Source organism: Lepus europaeus, chromosome 8, assembly GCF_033115175.1.
Source record: "Lepus europaeus isolate LE1 chromosome 8, mLepTim1.pri, whole genome shotgun sequence".
Taxonomy (NCBI): Eukaryota; Metazoa; Chordata; class Mammalia; order Lagomorpha; family Leporidae; genus Lepus; species Lepus europaeus.
In genome coordinates, this window is record NC_084834.1 from 42,506,940 (window position 1) to 42,528,322 (window position 21,383).

At 36.6% G+C, this 21,383-nt stretch overlaps 1 pseudogene; it reads left to right on the forward strand.

Annotated features, from left to right (window-relative positions):
* The first annotated feature begins 1,348 nt into the window (after nt 1-1,348).
* LOC133765255 (polyadenylate-binding protein 1-like) overlaps nt 1,349-21,383 on the forward strand; it is a 39,718-nt pseudogene continuing 19,683 nt past the window's right edge.

Consider the following 21,383-nt stretch of genomic DNA (forward strand, 5'->3'; position numbering starts at 1 on the left):
CTCTACACAATTAATTAGCAAAGAATTTATATCATTACTTTTAGAGCTCTTTACTGTCCAATTGGATATGGGAAAGTTTAATCTACATGCCTGGAAGAAGGAGGAACTGATATTACACACTGAAATTCTTTACCATAAGTTGAATCCATAATATATTCATGACATTAAATGCTCAAGATTAGTTCATTTCATATGGGAAGTAAAAAGAAAGAGTGAAGATCAATGCCTATAGATGGTATTCACACATAATGCCAACCAAAGGAAGTAAAAATAATTTTAGAGGTTAGATAATGAATTCAGTTCAGAGAGTGGTTTTCCTGTATCTTGTGAGATATCCATGAGAATATGATAGATCTCATTTGGATAAGGTGTAAGTCATTATTGACCTGTTGGCTTATGTGTAGATATAACTAAATCTGTGGGAGTTGACAAGCATGGCTAGGGTGACTATGGTGAATGTGAAGGGAAAGAAATGAGAAATAAACAGACACAGGAAAGAGCTGTGAGTAATGCAAATAGTCCTCAGGGAAGGCAATTTGGTAGAAGTCTTGAAAACATCTGGATGTAAAGCAAGATACAGTTGTAGAACATCCCTTTGGGAAAAACCCTGATAAAAATAATCTGTAGTCATGAGATTAAGGATGTGCTATGAGGTAAGCACAGAATAATCATTATATTACTATGTGTTTTTTACCAGGGGAACATCAAAAAATGGTTTCCTCTCCTTTTAACTGTTTTTGAATTAGTTTGATACAGGTTGTCAGTTTTGATTTTGTAAAGGTACCTTAAGACAGGTATGCATTATGACACTGATATAAAAAGCACATAACTTCATTTTAATAATATATCATATGTGTAAATAAATAATGCAGTGTAAATATCAGCAGAATCATTTTTTCTCAGCTTCCTGAGAACTCTTTATGCAGTTAGGCAGCAAACAGACAGAATAAACAATCTATTATTTAACAAATTGTAAAATCACACCATTATGGTATCCAATTTATATTCATAGTAGTACATAGCTATTTATAGTTCTGATGAGAGAAGTAGTAACTTCATAAGCTTAGGTGAATATTTGGATTTCTCTGCAACCTATATGGGAATGTGTATAAGATAATAATAATGGAATTTATTCAGTTAACAAATATTTTCTAAGTACCCACAAGTGTTTCAGGCATTATTCTGTATTCCAGGAAAAATATTATGAGCAACTGAAAGAAAACAATTCTGCAGGAATTTTATAGTGCAGCATCCATACTCACATATGCATATGCATGTGCATATACTAACATATATGTGTGGTGGGATACAAGTCATGAAAAAGTAAAAGAAGGTAAAGGGATAATGAATGACAGGAATTTTCCTTTGTAAAGACGTGGCAACTGAGTGGAAAATCAGTGGTCTGAATCTGGAAATACAGCGGAGAAAAGTGGTCCCAGTAATTTCAAAAGCCTCAAGTCTGGAACAAACATTGTTTGAGAACTATGAATCAGTGCGGTTAAAGAACATTGAGCAAAGGCAAGACGTAAGAGAAATGACATCATCGTGATACATAGAAAAGATAACAGATTTATAAGCTATGAAAAGTATTTACATTGTATCCTACATTAGCTGTTGAAATAATGGAGGATTTTAAGTGCAAATAGTTATGTTTTACTGTGTAATTTTGTATAATATTCCCCTTAAATATAAAATGTAATATATAATGCAATATGATTATAATATCCTACATATGCATTACACACACACACACACACAAAGGTGAAGATGATTATTGCTTAATTATGTGTGGCTTTAGCTGAGGTGCCAGTAATGTAAATTAATGGGATCAGGAAATAAGTAAGTTAGAGATAATAGGAACTACTGATAGACTATCTGTGGATGTAAAGAATCAATCTTATGATTTTGATCTATGCAACTGTGTACGGATGGGTGATATTTTATGAAGGATGTTAGCTATCTGTTTTTGACATGTTAATTTTTAGATATTAATTCATATCTATGCTAAATCATGAGATAGTGATTAATTTCCCTCCTAATCTTAATAACTTGTCACAAAATGGCAAATTTCTCTCAAGATTATCCAATCAATACAGGCTTTTGCTCCACAGGGGCCAGAGCAAATGCTACCTTCTAGCAGCCATATCCTCTTGATAATATCTTCTTCAAATGGGAGAAAGGAGTATGTAGAGCTTCATGCTCTTTGGAGTTTAGATGTGACTGTCACATTTCTTTTCGCAGACCCTTAGCTAGAAGTGCTCACCAGAACCTGCCCAAAGGCCCTTAGTGTGTGGAGTAGTCTATTGTGCTCAGGAGAATTTTAGAGATTCACAGTAGGAAGTTGCGCATACAAGTTTATAGCAGGAGAATGGTTAGGGCTGGAGATATAAAAGCGAGCTATCAATGTATAAATGATGTTTTAAAAAATTTATTTACTTCTTTGAGAGGCAAACAGAAAGACAGAAACAGAAACAGAAATAGAGATAAAGGCGAAGAAAGACAAAGAAAGAACTCCCACACACTAGTCACTTCCCAGATGCCTTGCCACAGCCAAGGAGCTGGGATCCCAATAAATAAGTAAATCTTTTAAAAAATGTTTTCCAAGGGATTTAAAATATGTAATGTAGTAATTCAATGCCAACAAAGAAAGTCCAATATGTGTCATACATATACATTTTCTCTATCAAGCAAGCACATACTGAAGTTAGGTTGGAGGTGACAGTTTTATGCTCTTCTTATATAATACAAGTCCCCACAAATATTCAAAATTGTCTATTAAGATGTCTTCATGGTTCAACATATTCCCTAAGGTAGAAGATATAGGCAAATGTCTTGAGTATAAAATACATATTATAACTGAATATGTTATAATGTAGCTTGAATCACATTTAAAAACATAATGCAGAACATCTTCCACAAATGCTAATAATAATGCTTATATGCTTTCTTCCCAGGGGCTCAGAAGATTTCTATCTTGTTTTAATAGGTATCCAGTTCTCTTCACTTCAATATCATATAAATTAGACTTTAATGAGTGTGGTGTATATTTTTCATTCATAGCATTTGAAACTTGCAGCAACTTTTTTGAATACACATGCTTTTAAAATACTATAGAAATAAAGACTAGATTTTAAAATATAAATATAAGATATTTTAATTGATCTAAATTATGACTATTTTTTAAAGATTTATTTATTTATTTATTTTACAGGTAGAGTTACAGGCAGTGAGAGGGAGAGACAGAGAGACAGGGGTTGGTTCACCCCCCAAATGGCTGCTATGGCCGGAGGATTAGCCAAGTGAGCCATGGCGCCGGCCCATGACTATTTTCTTATGCACACACCCATAACTGAATGATAATTTAAAATCTAGGAATGTGTCAGTACATAAAATGTTAACCAAAGGATTGAAGGCAATCAAGAATCTTAATTGTTACCTACTTAGAATTTATATTTATTCGGTAGACTTGGATGCAGCAATACAGGTTGATATAATGTTGAAGTATTGAAATAGATTAAAGAAATAGGCACTGACCAAGTCCTCTAAGGTCCACTCTCAAAGGTCTCCTAGTCACCCCAAGTCATTGAAAAGGATGCCCCAGAATTCATACAATCCTGCTCTGTGGGAATCATGCCATTCACATGCTCTCAGGTGACTGTGATTGATCAATGCTCATTAAATCCCTTGAATAACATCACTCACTATGCTCTAGATGAAGAAGAGAAAGATGGTTCTTCATTGGATCTGCTATCACCACTATTTTATTTCCTTCTTTTTTTTTTTTATTTTTTGAAAGGCAGAGTGGACAGTGAGAGAGAGACAGAGAGAAAGATCTTCCTTTTGCCATTGGTTCACCCTCCAATGGCCGCCACGGCCGGCGCGCTGCACCTGGCGCACCGCGTTAATCTGAAGGCAGGAGCCAGGTGCTTCTCCTGGTCTCCCATGGGGTGCAGGACCAAAGCACTTGGGCCATCCTCCACTGCACTCCCGGGCCATAGCAGAGAGCTGGCCTGGAAGAGGGGCAACCGGGATAGAATCTGGCACCCCGACCGGGACTAGAACCCGGTGCTGGCGCCGCTAGGCGGAGGATTAGCCTGTAGAGCCAAGGCGCCGGCTCTATCACTACTATTTTCACAGATATAGTAATATCACTAAACTTTGTGAGGTCCGGAACAGTCAGATCAATGATTTGATATTTGTGCTTTTTTTTTTTTTTTTTGCTTTGGAATGCATATAGTATTTCAAACTTCTTTCTAATGTTTACAAAATATTACATGATTGAGGATGTAAAAAGTAGTCAGAGAATTTGTTATTTAAGATAACAGAAAAGTAGACAGTCCTCTGCTCTTTTTCTTTTCAGAGTTCAGAAAGATAAGCTGCCAAGTGCAAGGAAGAACAAAAAGTAATATTAGGGCACTATCTAAGGAATAGACTGATGGTGCAGATATCTGACAAACTGAAGAGATCTAAAAGAACAAGGAAATCCTGGAACACTTGCTTGGAACAGCAGGTTCACAGTGCATTACCATGGGAACAAAAGCTTCCTGTAACCCCATTTTGCATTGCAATGCATGGACAGAGATAAGGCAAAAACATCCATTCAGGAATGCCATATTGCAGGCATCATGAACATTTCTCTATTTTATTAATTATTCATTATTAGTCAAAGGAATTCCACAGATGACACTACAGTTCATTGTGTTTTAGAACTAGAAAAGTTGATTTTCAACATTGTTAAGAAGTCAATCAAAAAATTCAAGAAAAGGCTAGAAATCATGGAAAAGGTAAGATAATTTGTGTTAAAAGTTATTTGCACTACCAGTGATTATGACAGATGTCTGTTACTTTGTGTACTAGGTTAAGTACCAAGTGCTTTTATAATTTTAGGAGTCAGTTCTTGATGATCAACTGTATGTTTGAAAAGAGGTTAAAATTTCTAAGGAAGCGAAAAGACAAACGAAGACGAACGCTGTAACCCTGAGTGGAGGTTAGGTCATTGTTTAACTTTTAAACTTTATTTATTTATTTATGAGAGAGAGAAAGTATGTCGGGGGGGGGGGGGAGGGAGAGGAAGGGAAAGAGAGAGAGAGAGAGAGAGAGAGAGAGAGAGATGTGAGAATGTAGAATGTCACCAACAAACAGGACTAGGAAGGCCAAAGCCAAGAGCCTGGAACTCAGCCTGGGTCTCTGACATGGATGGCAGATACCCAAGTACTACCTTCTCCCTTCCAGGGTGAGCCTTAATAGGAAGCTGAATAAAATGGGGAGTCTGAATTCCATTGATGTAGAATTCCATTATATCCATTCATCTCTTGGTGTGTACCTATGAAACTTTACTAGTTTAATTAAAAAAAAAAAAAGTTACTCATGATTAAATAAAAACTTTTTCAAATCCGTAGCATTTTTCCAAGAGTTTTCAACAATGGATACATTAACTTATATTTGCTTCAGCATTTTACAAAGTTTTCCAGTGTTTTGCAAGTAATGCCACATGTACTATTTTTAATTTCTAAAGTGGTGCCCATATCTTGGGTGTGAAATTTAATCTCTGTATTTTTAGTTTCTATTTTGCTGATGCAATATGATTCACTCCACATATTTATTTATTATTCAGGTTTCCTTTTCTGTACACAGCTTTGCAAAATCTTTTGTCTATTTTTCTATCACATTTTACCAATCAATTTGTAGTACATCTTTCTTTGTTGTTAAGTGCTTTTTTTGTAATCATTCTGCTTTGATATTTATTTGTATTTTTAATTATTATTTTATAATGACAATATATAACCAATAAAATTGATTTGTGTGTGTGATATAAAGTAAGAATATTCACAAAAATAACTAAACATTTCTAACTAATCTAATGATGACTGCTTAGCTATTATTTTGCAAAACCACTTCAGTTGTGTGTTAAGTCCCTACACAGGCAAGGTTTGTGGACTTTTGTATGTTGCAGATCCACTTGTTAATTCACATAACACCACCATATGCCCTTTCTCATGGTAGGTGAATCTTTCCCCTTTGGTTCAGCAAGTACTCTCCTTATTTGTTCATATTGATCTATCCTTGCCAGTTGCTACTACAAATAAATATATGTCAATTTCTCAAATGCTATATCAATGATTATTGTTGCTATGATTAGAATTGCCTGATTTTTGTAAATAATTCTATAATTTGGGTTGCATGTACATTGGTAAATATTGAGTTTAATCTCATATAAACATTACCATTGCTCTAAACTTGCATAGGCTTGTTTTAGTATCTTTCAATAAACATGCATAGCTTTATTCATTTAAATGAAGTGTCTCATTTGTCAGATTAAATATTTGGTATCCTGTGTCCAAGAAGGTCATGCAAACAGTATCCTTGGGGGTAAAATGTACGCTGTTGTGTTGGGGTAATAATTAAATCGACCTTTATACACTCATTTTTCTATAAACAGGGTTACTAAACCCTCATTTTAATTCTAACATCTTTTCTATTTTGAATATTCTTTCCAAATGAATTATTGTAATCTAGATATCTTCATTCCATTCTTTTCAATCCTTGACATTTTTATATGTTTTCCTATATAATGTTAAATGAGTTTGGTGATAGATCATGTGTTCTGGTTGCTTATGTTGAAGTAAATCCCAATAATATTTGAACATTAAGTATATCTTTTCCTATATATTTTTTGCAATATCTATTATCGAGTTAGAAAGTAGGATACTTGTTCTCATATACTAAGAGTTTTGCTTTTTATTTTACCTATACTACATCTTGAATATTATAAAAATATTTTCTGTGTATTTTGCTTGATTAATAGTATTACACGCACATGTACACACATACATGTGTGAGAGCACTTTTAAAATTTGTTGAAAAGAAGGCCGGCGCCGCGGCTCACTAGGCTAATCCTCCGCCTTGCGGCACCGGCACACCGGGTTCTAGTCCCGGTCGGGGCACCGATCCTGTCCCGGTTGCCCCTCTTCCAGGCCAGCTCTCTGCTGTGGCCAGGGAGTGCAGTGGAGGATGGCCCAAGTCCTTGGGCCCTGCACCCCATGGGAGACCAGGAGAAGCACCTGGCTCCTGCCATCGGATCAGCGCAGTGCGCCAGCCGCAGCGCGCTGGCCGCGGTGGCCATTGGAGGGTGAACCAACGGCAAAAGGAAGACCTTTCTCTCTGTCTCTCTCTCTCACTGTCCACTCTGCCTGTCAAAAAAAAAAAAATGTTGAAAAGAGAATTAAAAGATACTTTTCTTTTGGTGTAAAAATATAGAAATTCATACGTAGTTTTTATAATGTGCGTTTTTGAAGCATATATATATATATACACTTATATATTTATATGTATAAACATACATATGTTATATATTTGTATGTGTAAAACAAAGAGTGTTTGTCACATCTTTCTAGTGACAATCTAGTGACAATTCTAGTGAGAATCTTTCTGTAATACTTCTACCTGATTTTTCAAAACAAGATTTATTACCCTGATGAATATTACTGGGAAACCAAGTCTTTCTAGTCTTTCCTCTTGTTATATTGTATGCAATACTATATTTATTAGAATTATCTGTTCTATTAATACAAATTGTAAGTCGCATGTAAAACTCTCTAGATCTACATTTAAGGTAATTTTACAGCTAATACATCAAATACTATAATATTTAAAAGATTTCATATTTAAAAGTTTTCTTGAGTAAAATATATGCATATATTTGCACATAAATTAAACATATAACTTTTTTAAAAGTCTGCTTTTCATCTAAATCTACAGATTCCTTTGTAATTGATATTCTGCATGACATTTGCTATATTATCTGCAACTGTCTTTTAAGATTTATTTATTTGTTTTGAAAGGCAGAGTTGGAGGGGGAGCCAAAGTGGGAAGGATTTTCCTTCTGTTCTTTCACTTCCCAAATGTCCACAATAGCAAGGGCTGGACTAGAACAAAGCCAGGAGCATGGGAATCTCCCCTGTGGGTGGTAGGGACCCAAGCAGTTCGGTCATCTTCTGCTTATTTCCCAGGTACATTAGCAAGGAACTAGATTTAAGTACAGTACCTGGGACACAAGCCAACGGTGTTATAAGATGTCAGCATCACAGGCTGCAGCTTACCACTCTAAGTCAGAATGCTGGCATCATTGGTTATCTGTTTATATCATGCTAAGAGATTATAAGACATATAGTACTGACTTTGGAAAATCACTGAGTTAATTTAAGGCTCAGAACAAAGTTTTTATGTTTTCTCATGTAACAATGGGAAAAATGTTTACACAGGATCATACATGGGACTTTTAGAAAGAATTGGTTTGATTTTGTATTTTTCTAGTTCAAAGATTTTCCTCTATTTTCCTGCACTATGACAATTCTGACACTAATATGAGGATGGGATTTCCCATTTCTAATTTTGTAAAGTTCTTACAATTATATTACTACTAGCTTTATTTTATATTTTAAAACTGGAAATTCTAATAATCTAATGCCCTGGGTATTTGAATTCTGCTATGTAAATTTTGATATCATGTTTCTTTATGCATTCTGTGATATTGCATTTTAAGAGAGTATATGGCCAGTGGATAATGTTTTGTAGTCATGTTTAATGTCATTTTGCTTTTGCATGACATTCTGGGATGCAAAAATAACTAAATCTCTTTCCATACATTTTTGAATTTTTTCTGTTTTTTTGTTTGTTTGTTTGTTTTTTCTTTAAATAATAAGTATAAATTTCCAAAGTACAGCTTCTGGATTACAATGGCTTCCCCCCCCATAATTTCCCTCCCACCCATAACCCTTCCATTTCCCACTGCCTCTCCCATCCCATTCACATCAAGATTCATTTTCAATTATCTTTATATACAGAAGATCAGTTTAATATATATTAAGTAAAGATTTCAACAGTTTGCACACACACAGAAACACAAAGTGTAAAATATTTTTTGAGTACTAGTTATAGCATTAATTCACATTGTTCAACACACTAAGGACAGAGATCCTACATGGGGAGTAAGTGTACAGTGAATCCTGTTGTTCATTTAACAATTGACACTCTTGTTTATGGCATCAGTAATCACCCTAGGCTCTTCTCATGAGTTGCCAAGCCTATGAAAGCCTTTTGCATTTGCCAATTCCAATATTATTTGGACAAGGTCATAGTCAAAGTGGAAGTTCTCTACTCCCTTCAGAGAAAGATACCTCCTTCTTTGATGGCCCGTTCTTTCCACTGGAATCCCACTCACAGAGATCTCTCATTTAGGTGTGGTGTGTTTTGTTTTTTTTTTTTTTTTTTTTTTTTTTTTTTTTTTTTTGCCAGAGGGTCTTGGCTTTCCATGCCTAAAATACTCTCATGGTTTCTTCAGCCAGATGTGAATGCCTTAAGGGCTGATTTTGAAGCCAGAGCGCTATTTAGGACATTCTATGAGTCTGCTGTGTATCCCACTTCCCATGCTGGATGGTTCTCTCCCATTTTGATTCTATCAGTTAGTATTAGCAGACACTAGTCTTGTTTATGTGATCATTTTGACTCTTATTCCTATCATTATGATTAACTGTGAACTGAAGATGATCACTTGGACTAGTGAGATGGCATTGGTACATGCCACCTTGATGGGATTGAATTGGAATCCCTGGCACGTTTCTAACTCTACCGTTTGAGGCAAGTCTGATTGAGCATGTCCAAACTGTACATTTCTTCCCTCTCTTATTCCCACTCTTATATTTAACATAAATCACTTCTCAGATAATTTTAAAATTCTAAAAATAGTTGTGTGTTAATCAGAGAGTTCAACCAATGGTGTTAAGTAGAACAAAAATAAAATACTAAAAGGAATAAAATAGTAAGTTATTCATTGACAGTCATGACAAGGGCTGCTCAAGTCACTGTTTCTCAGTGTCCACTTCACTTCAACAGGTTTCCCTTTTGGTGCTCCGTTAGTTGTCACCAATCAGGGAAAACACATGATATTTGTCCCTTTGGGACTGGCTTATTTCACTCAGCATGATGTTTTCCAGATTCCTCCATTTTATGGTAAGTGACCAGATTTCATTTTTTTTACTGCTGTATAGTATTCTATAGAGTACATAACACAAAATTTCTTTATCCCGTCCACTGTTGATGGGCATTTAATTTGACTCCATGTCTTAGCTGAATTAGACTTCAATAAACGTTGAGGTGCAGACAGCTTTTTGTTTGCCAATTTAATTTCCTTTGGGTAATTTCCAAGAAGTGGGATGGCTGGGTTGTATGGTATGGTTATATTCTGGTTTCTGAAGAATCTCCAAACTGCCCTCCATGGTGGCTTTACCAGTTTGCATTCCCACTAACAGTGGGTTAGTGTCCCTTTTCCCTCACATCCTCACCAGCATCTGTTGTTGGTAGATTTCTGTATATGAGCCACTCTAACAGGGGTGAGATGAAACCTCATTGTGGTTTTTATTTGCATTTCCGTGATTGCTAGTGATCCTGAACACCCATATGTGATACTGGAGTTGCAGGTGGTAGCTTAACCTGCTGAACCACAACGCTAAAACTTGAACAGAAATTTGATGTCTTTAAATGTTATTCAGACTCTTGTAGAGATGTGTTCTTCCTGCTTTTTATTTGTTGAATATTATGGCTAATATTACATTAATTATGTGATTATAGAGGGGATTGAAATTACATATTTGTGCCAGCCCTCAGCCAAACAGAAAAACCAGACACTGGTGGGGAGAAATAACAGGAGGTTAAGACCTAGTGAATGTTCGGAGCTTATGAACTGGGACTGTGGAAAAAAAAAAAAAAACAGAAGGTGTGTGGGAGAACTCACGGAGTACCTCAAATGTACTCTTGGTGGGAGACTCCACAAACTCAGTAACCTTAGCAACCCGGTGGGAGACATTGCAGGGGTCTGAGCTTATACTGAGGACTGCACAGATTATTTGTAGGGTCCTTGGGACAGAGCAGATGAATATTATACCCACAGGAGCTAGCACTCAGGCACTGATTGCCTTCAAGGAGAATAGCTCAGCTCTGCGGAATTACTTCCCTTCTGAATATGAAGAGAGAGAGAGAGAGAGAGAGAGAGAGAAGATTTACCATGCCAAACCTGGATGTGTCACATTTGACACACCCTTAACCCTGAAGAACTGGACAGAGCTCTCTGGCACCACAAGCCTCTTGATTCACCAAAAGCAGACAGTCCACTTAATCTAGAGTCATAGTAAAAACAGAAAAGCTACCACAGCAAGGAAAAAAAAAAAAGAAGAAGAAGAAGAAATCAAAGAACATCTCCACAATGCCAAGCAACAAATGCAGAAACCAAAGAAACAAGAACAAGGAAGGCATTATGATGCCCCCAAATGAACAGGACACCCCAAGCCAAGATTATGAAGATGATGAGATAGAAGAAATGCAAGATACAGATTTCAAAAAATTTATGATTAGAAAATTTAGAAGTTCTCAGAAACAAATTCATGAACTACAGAAATCCTTACTGGACAGGATAGAAAATGTGAAAATGAAATCTTAAGGAAGAATCAAAATGAAACGCAGAAACTAGTAGAACAGGAAAGTGTGATAGTGAAGAGAAATCAAAATGAAATGAAGAAATCAATAGATCAAATGACAAATACACTAGAGAGCCTTAAAAACAGAATCAGTGCAATAGAAGAGAGAATATTGGTCTTAGAAGACAGAGCACAGGAAAGTATACAGTCAAACCAAAGAAAAGAAGAGGAAATCAGAAATCTAAAAAATATCGTTGGGAATCTACAGAATACTATCAAAAATCCCAACATTCGGATTCTAGGAGTTCCTGAAGGCATGGAGAGGGAGAAAGGATTAGAAAGCCTTTTTAGTGAGATACTTGCAGAAAACTTCCGGGTTTGTAGAAGGACAGAGACATCCTAGTACAAGAAGCTCATAGAAACCCCAATAGACATGACCAAAAGAGATCTTTACCACAGTGAATAACTAATAGAATATTGTAATCAAACTCACCACAGTGAAACATAAAGAAAAGATCCTAAAATGTGCAAAAGAGAAACGCCAGATTACTCTCAGAGGATCTCCAGTTAGACTCACAGCAGACTTCTCATCAGAAACCGTACAGGCTAGGAGGGAAAGGCAAGACATAGCCCAGGTACTAAGAGAGAAAAACTGCCAGCCCAGAATGTTATATCCTGAAAAGTTCTCATTTGTGAATGAAGGTGAAATAAAGACCTTTCATAGCAAACAGAAATTGAAAGAATTTGTCACCACTCGTCCAGCCCTGCAAAAGATGCTTAAAGATGTGTTACACACAGAAACACAGAAACATGGCCATCAATATGAAAGAAGGTAAAGGAAGAAAACCTCCCAGTAAAAGATCACAGGAAGTTCAAAGCATATATTAGAAATATCTTTGGGAAAATGGCAGGGCAAAGTTACTAGTTACCAATAGTCACATTTAATGTTAATGGCCTCAACTCTCCAGTTAGAAGACACAGACTGGCTGAATGGATTAAAAAACAAATCCCCTCTACCTGCTGCTTACAAGAAACACATATTTCCAACAAAGATGCATGCAGACTGAAAGTGAAAGGTTGGAAAAAGATATCCCATGCCAACAGAAATCAAAAAAAGACCTGGTGTAGCCATCTTGATATCAGACAAAATAAACTTTAACACAAAAACTGTTAAGAGAGACAAAGAGGGATACTATGTAATGATTAAGGGATCAATTCAACAGGAAGATGTAACCGTTATAAATGTATATGCACCTAATTACAAGGCACTGAGTTATTTAAAAAATATGTTAAGGGACTTAAAAGGAGACTTAGACTCCAGTACAATAGTATTGGGGGACTTCAATTCTCCACTTTCAGAAATAGGCAGATCAACCAGACAGATCAACAAGGAAACAGCAGATTTAATCAACACTATAGCCCAAATGGATCTAACAGATATCTACAGAACTTTCAATCCTACACTTAAAGAATTTACATTCTTCTCAGCAGTACATGAAACCTCTAGGATTGACCACATACTAGGCCATAAAGCAAGTCTCAGCAAATTCAAAAGAATTAGAATTGTGAGACCTGAGCCTGAATCAAGGTGTAACTATTTTAGTTAGGCCTCCATCTTGTAACTTGGGCCTGACCAGGCCCTGAACCATAAGCCAGAAATAAATAAATGAACTCACCTTGCAATAAACTCTCCTAGCAACAGCCAATTAACAGATAACAGAGAAATACCTAGAGTCCCTGGTGTCTTCTCAGGGCAGATAAAGTGATTGATAGCTACCCGAGACCCTGCAGTTTGGCACGTATACCCCAGCAGCTTGGACTCTATTCTTCGGCCAATCAATTCAAAAGGCATCAACCCCAAAGCCATCCAACCACCTTTATTAGGTCCATTCCCGCCACTGGATGCACTAATCAATTCTAGAAGATGTCCTTTGAATTTCCCTTGGGATGAGATGATTTGCTAAATGGTACCATGATGTATAGAATGTCTCTGAAAACTCTATAAAAACCCTGTTAACTGAAGGGTCGGGGCTCTCAATTCAGACCCGCTGGGTCGGTGTTGATTGAGAGACCAGGCCAGACCTGTAATAAAACTCTTGTGTGCTTTACAGCGGTATCGGCTCCTTGGTGGTCTTTGGGGACAACTGAACTGGGCATTACAGAATCATACCATGCAGCTTCTCAGACCACAGTGGAATGAAGGTGGAAATTAGCAACTCAGGAATCCCGAGAGCATATACAAACACATGGAGACTAAACAGCATGCTACTGAATGAATACTGGGTCACAGAAGAAATCAGAAAAGAAATCAGAAACTTTCTGGAAGCAAATGAGGATAACAACACAACATGTCAAAACTTATGGGAAACGGCAAAAGCAGTGTTGAGAGGAAAGTTTATAGCAATAGGTGCCTACATCAAGAAATTGGAAAAGCTCCAAATAAATGAGCTTTCAACACATCTCAAAGATCTAGAAAAACTGCAGCAAACCAGACCACAAACTAGTAGGAGAAGAGAAATAATTAAAATCAGAGAATAAATCCACAGAATTGAATCCAAAAAAACATTACAAAAGATTAGCCAAATAAAGAGCTGTTTTTTTTTTGAAAAAATAAACAAAATTGACACACCATTGGCCCAACTAAATTTTAAATTTTTGTATTATCTCCAATTAGTGCAATTCTCAACCATAAATCACTGAATATGATGACCAAACCCTGTGCTAACTCCTTAGTGGAGAAATTTCCGTCATAGAACCAATTTTGAAATTTACAATTGATTTTTTTCTTTAATCTACCATTGCTTGAGATCATTTCTTTTAAATATTCTGCCATAGGCAGGGAACTCAGATCTATTCCACCATCCATGCCTCAAGAGCTGACAGAAAGTCTCACATACTGCAACTACTATGAAATTTATGACTCTGGGTCTTGCTATCAGTTTTATCATCAGAACAGCTTCTGGCTCCATTTTTGCAGTATTGTGTATGTGTTTAAGTCTTCTTTTAAGGCCTTGTGAATTTTAGTTTTAAACATTCAACAGAAGTGATTTGTTACAGCCTATGTTACTATTTTGGGTCTTTTCTATTGGGAGATTTTGCTGAACCATCTAATTTTGACTATTCCCAAAAAAGCAAGAATATCATGTAATTCTAAAGATTCATAAGTTTAATTTTAAAAAATATCTTAAAATATTTCAAATAATACACTAAGAATAAATATTTTGTGTCTATTTCAGAAACTCCTACCATTCACCTGTTTTTGAGTCATATAACAATTTTAAAAAGTTGTATTTATAACATTATGACAACTTCAATGTCTTAATCAGTAAAAACAATCAACATCAAAACAAACAACCCACTTAAGAGATGGGCCAAGGACCTCAATAGACATTTTTCAAAAGAGGAAATCCAAATGGCCAACAGACACATGAAAAAATGTTCAAGATCACTAGTAATCAGAGAAATGCAAATCAAAAAACCACAATGAGGTTTCACCTCATCCCGATGAGAATGGCTCACATACAAAAATCTACCAACAATAGATGCTGGAGAGGATGGGGGGAAAAAGGGACACTAACCCACTGTTGGTGGAAATGAAAACTGGTTAAGCCATTATGGAAGTCAGTCTGGAGATTCCTCAGAAACCTGAATATAACCCTACCATACAACCCAGCCATCCCACTCCTTGGAATTTACCCAAAGGAAATTAAACTGGCAAACAAAAAAAGCTGTCTGCACATTTATAGCTAATTAATAGCTAAGACCTGGAACCAGCCCAAATGCTCAACAACAGTAGACTGGATAAAGAAATTATGGGACATGCACTCTATAGAGTATTATACAGCAGTCAGAAACAATGCAATCCAGCCATTTGCAACAAGATGGAGGAATCTGAAAAACATCATGCTGAGTGAATTAAGCCAGTCCCAAAGGGACAAATATCATTTGTTTTCCCTGATTGGCAACAACTAACTGAGCACCAAAGGGGAAACCTGTTGAACTGAATTGTACACTATCAGAAACAGTGACTTGATGAGCCCTTGTCCTGACTGTTGATGTACAATGTAATACTTTATCCTTTTTAGTATATTTTTTTTTGTTCTAATACTTTTGGTTGAACTCTGTAATTAACACACAATTATTTTTAGGTGTTTAAATTTTAACTGAAAAGCGATTCCTGTTAAATATAAGAGTGGGAAAAAGAGAGGGAGGAGATGTACAATTTGGGACATGGTCAATCGGACTTGCCCCAAATGGTGGAGTTTGAAACGTGCCAGGGTATTCCAACACAATCTCATCAAGTTTGCATGTACCAATGCCATCTCACTAGTCCAAGTGATTAATTTCAGTTCACAATTGATTACACTGATAGGTCTAAGAGTCAAAGGGATCACACAAACAAGACTAGTGTCTGCTAATACTAAGTGATAGAATCAAAAAAGGAGAGAACAATCCAGCATGGGAAGTGGGATACAAGCGGACTCATAGAATGGCAGATGTCCTAAACAGCACTCTGGCCTCAGAATCAGCTCTTACAGCATTCGGATCTGGCTCAAGAGCCCATGAGATTATTTTAGGCATGGAAAGACAAGTAACGCTGGGAAAGAAGAAGAAGAAGAAGAAGAAGAAGGAGAAGGAGAAGGAGAAGGAGAAGGAGAAGGAGAAGGAGAAGGAGAAGGAGAAGGAGAAGGAGAAGAAGAAGAACTAAATGAAAGATCTCAGCCTGTGAGATCTCAGTGGAGAGAATGGGGCCATCAAAGAAGGAGGTACCTTTCTCTGAAGGGAGGAGAGAACTTCCACTTTGACTATGACCCTGTCAGAATAAGATCAAAGTTGGCGAACTCCAAAGACTTCCAAAGCCTTGGCAACTCATGACTGGAGCCTAGGGAAATTACTGATGCCATAAACAAGAGTGTCAATTTGTTACGTCAACAACAGGAGTCACTCTGTACTTACTCCTCATGTGGGCTCTGTCCATAATGTGTTGTCCAATGTGAATTAATGCTATAACTAGTACTCAAACAATGCTTTACACTTTGTGTTTCTGTGTGGGTGCAAACTGTTGAAATCTTTACTTAATATATATTAAACTGATCTTCTGTATATAAAGAAAATTGAAAATGAACCTTGATGTGAATGGAATGGGAGAGGGAGCAGGAGATGTGAGGGATGGGAGTGGGAGGGAAATTATGGCGGGGGTGGGAAGCCATTGTAATCCATAAACTCTACTTTGGAAATTTATATTTACTAAATAAAAATTTTAAAAAAACTGTAGGATACTCAACTAAGAAAAAAATAATCTGTGTTTTGAGATTTTTTTTTAAGATTTATTTATTTGAAGGGCAGAGTTACAGAGAAGCGGACGAAAGGTCATCCATCTGTTGTTTCATTCCCAAAATGGCCCCAATAGCTGTAGGTGTGCTGATCCAAAGCCAGAAGCCATGAGCTTCTTCCAGGTCACCCACGTGGATACAGGGACCCAAGGACTTGGGACATCTTCCACTGCTTTCCCAGGCTATGTCACAAAGCTGGATTGGAAGTGGAGCAGCCAGGACTTGAATTGGCACCCATATGGGAGGCCAGCACTGCAGGTGGTGTCTTTACTCAGTATTCCACAGTGTCAGCCTCAGTTTTGAGACTTTTGAACTTTGTAAGAGAAAAGCTAAAAGAAATAAGGACAAATAAAGTTTAAATGAAACTTAATTACAACCACAGCTTCATTTTTTTAAAATTTTATTTAGTAAACATACTTTCCAAAGTACAGCTTATGGATTATAATGGCTTCCCACCCCGCCATAATTTCCCTCCCACCCGCACCCCTCCCATCTTCCGCTCCCTCTCACATTCTTTTCACATCAAGATTCATTTTCAACTATCTTTATATACAGAAGATCGATTCAGTATAGATTAAGTAAAGATTTCATCAGTTTGCACCAACACAGAACATAAAGTGTAAAATACTGTTTCAGTACTAGTTATAGCATTACTTGACATTGGACAACACATTAAGGACAGATCCCACATGAGGAGTAAGTACAGTGACTCCTGTTGTTGACTTATCAAATTGACACTCTTGTTTATGGCATCAGTAATTTCCCTAGGCTCTAGTCATGAGTTTTCAAGGCTATTGAAGCCTCCTGAGTTTGCTGACTTTGATCTTATTTAGACAAGGTCATAATCAAAGTGAAAGTTCTCTCCTCCCTTCAGAGAAAGGTACCTCCTTCTTTGATGGCCTGTTCTTTCTACTGTGATCTCACAGAGATCTTTCATTTAGGTTTTTTTTTTTTTTTTTTTTTTTTTTTTGCCAGAGTGTCTTGGCTCTCCATGCTTAAAATACTCTCATGAGCTCTTCAGCCAGATCTGAATGCCGTAAGGGCTGATTCTGAGGCCAGAGTGCTGTTTAGGACATCTGCCATTCTATGAGTCTGCTGTGTATCCCACTTCCCATGTTGGATCGTTCTCTCCCTTTTTTATACTATCAGTTTGTGTCAGCAGACACTAATACAACCACAGCTTTAAAAACGCATTACAGTCTATAATAGGGACCGTATTGTGGAGCAGCAGGTTAAGGCATCACCTGCAATGCCAACATCCTGTATGACCACTGGTTTGAGGCCAGGCTACTGTACTTTTGATCCAAAACAGACTAATGCACCTGGGAAAGCAATCAAAGATTTCCCTAATTGGGTTACTTCACCCATGTGGGAGACCCTGAAGAAGCTCTGGCTTCTGGCTAGAGCCTTGCCCTGCTCTGCCCAGCCCTGCCCTTTGTGGTCATTTGCAGAGTGAACCAGCTGATGAAAGTTCTCTCTGTCTCTCCCTTTTTCTCTAACTCTGCTTATCAAATAAATAAATAAATATTTTAAAATCTGTAAAATATATATAAAGAAAAACTTGAAAATATTACTAGACAAAGATGAAGAACTAACTTAACAGCAACAGCTAAGGTGGCCAATGCAGGGCAATGAGTTCAGCCTTTGCTTGGAATGCCCATATTCCATTTTGGAATGCCAGTTCTAGTGATTCCCAGCACCTCCGCCTCTGATCCAGCTTCCTCTTAATGTATACTAGAGTCAACGGATGAATTAATAAATAAATAAGTAAATCTTAAAAAAAATATTTGGTGTCATGTTAGTTGTAGGCTGTGGTCTTTTTGGTTGTTGTTTGTTTCTTTATCTTTAATCTATAGTAACATAGCCAACAATATGATCAGGAGAATTTTAAAAGCTGATGGATTTAAAAAACAGAATATGGGGATTGCATTGTCCTAAAACACTAAAACATGAAAATTTTATCACTATCTTCATCATCATCATTGTCACTCTCATCCTGTTACTACTCCCTGAGATCTGTATCTGATGGCTCTGTCAGCACTAGGTTTGGAAAAATGATTTGTTTTCATATGTGTAAATTAAAAGATATTCAAAAAGTGTATTTACCAATTCAGACACTGGAAGAATCCTGAGAAAAGGTTTTAGAAATTTTATGTTACAAAACATTTATTTATATAGGTGTTGATCATTTGTAAAACTACCCATAAGACTGAAAGAAAGAACTAGGCAACTACAATGATCTTATCTACTTTGCTTTATAAATTATTAAGTACTAGAGAAAGAGATCCAGTGTGCAAGATTAAATAATATAATTGATGATCATAAGCAATTTTATTATTGTTGCTTTGTTATTGTTGTTAAAATTAAGACATGGACTTTTAAAAACTACTTCCATGTTGATTATTACAATTATCCCTGATTAATTTCATAAAGTAATATTGTAATTATTTTATGACAGAAAGAAAACTAAGAATCATGGATATTATTTGAGTTATCCAGGATTATATAGTAAATTGATGGTAGAAATTCATCAGCAACATTCCTTTTATAATCTCACATAAACTTTGTGTTATTAAGTCACAAGTAAAAGCCATTTATGTAATGAGATTTGGTTTCTCTATAAAATTATATGAGTTTTTTGAATAAAATGTTTTAGGGGCTGGTGCTGTGGTGTAGCAGATAAAGGCACTGCCTGTGGCACTGGCATCCCATATTGGCACCAGTTGGAGTCCAGGTTACTCCACTTCTGATACTGCTCTCTGTTATGGCCTTAGAAAGCAGTAGAAGATGGCTGAAGTTCTTGGGCCCCTGCACCCACATGGGAGACCTAGGAAAAGCTCTTGATTCTTGGCTTTGGATCCGCGCAGCTCCACCGTTTGCAGCCATCTGGGTAGTGAACCATCAGATGGAAGTCCTTTCTCTCTCTGCCTCTGCCTCTCTGTAACTCTTCCTTTCAAATAAATAAATAAATCTTTAAAAACATGCTTTAACACAAGTTCTACCTTATCTTTTATCACTTTTACTTATACTGTATTTAAATAACAATATTTATCAAATTTGCTCAAATATCTCTAATACCTCAAATCATACCCAGAAGTAAACTTGAATATAAAGTTTCTAAAGCTGAATCACTGAAAACCTAGTGATGTAACTTTCCTGTAAAATTACTTTGAATCTAAAAAAAGAAAGTTTTGATTTCTTTCATCTTTTATAAAATTCATAAATCATCATGTACTAATAGAGAAAAAAATATTTGGTATTAAAAGTAATAGATGAGGGGGACGGCATTGTGGCATAATAAGCTAAGCCTCCATCTGTGGTACTGACATGGGATATGGGCCAGTTTATGCCCCTACTGCTCCTCTTCCAATCTGGCTCTCTGTATATCGCCTGGGAAGCGTTGGAAGTTGGCCCAGTGCTTGGACCCCTGCACCCACATGGGAGACGCAGAGGAATCTCCTGACTTTTGACTTAGGATCAGCCCAAGTCTGTTAGTTGTGGCCTTTTGAAGAATGAAGCAGTAGATGGAAGACCTTTATTTCTGTCTCTTCCTCCGTTGATAATGATCCATTTATTTCCTGCTAGTAAATATAATTAAAATGTCCAATTATACTGATAAGAAGAGATATTTATATTTTTGCCAATATATCGCTACTTGTATTTACATATTGAAAAATAGAAAACGGATCACTACATCTAAGAATTATTCATATTTTATGTGTATACGTCTACATATACACATACATATATATATATTTGCTTATACACATATATATATGTATAGTCTGTCCTTTTTTTTCTTTTTAAAGACTTCTTTATTTATTTGAAAGGTGAAATTGCAGAGAGGCAGAGAGAGAAGTCTTCCATCTGTTGGTTCACTCCCCAAATGGCTGCAAAGGTTGGAACTGAGCCAATCTGAAGCCAGGAGTCAGGAGCTTCTTCCTAGTCTGTCACTCAAGTGCTAGGACACAAGGACTTGAGCCATCTTCCATTTCTTTCCCAGGACATAGCAGAGGGCTGGATCAGAAGTGGAGCAGCCTGTATGTGACTGGGAGCTCAAATGGGATGCCAGAACTGCAGGCAAAGACTTCACATGCTAAGCCACAGCACCACCCCCTACTCTCTCCTTTCCATTTCCCCCATATATCAAGTATTTAGTTAGGGATAGATTTATGCTTTTGAAAATTATTAATAATTTAAATTCATATAATAACACTTTTCCCACTTCATATCCATTTCTTAGTATTTTAAATTCATTGTGATTATATTTATAAAACAATAACTCTGAAATAATAACAGATGAGCTAGTGTTTTAGAGGGCACAGAGGATTAATTTGGAACTTGCAATGCAAGCATCCAATATCAGAGCTTTGATTTGAGTCCTGGTTATACCACTTCCAATCTAGCTTCCTGCTAATATGCCTGGGAAGGCAATCAATGGTAATCTAAATACTGGGCACCCTGCCATCTGTATAGGAGATTCAGATGGAGTTTGTAGTTCCTAACTTTCACCCAGCCCAGACACAGCTATTGAAGCCATGGTATGAGTGAACCAGAATATTTAAGATCTCTTATTTTTCAT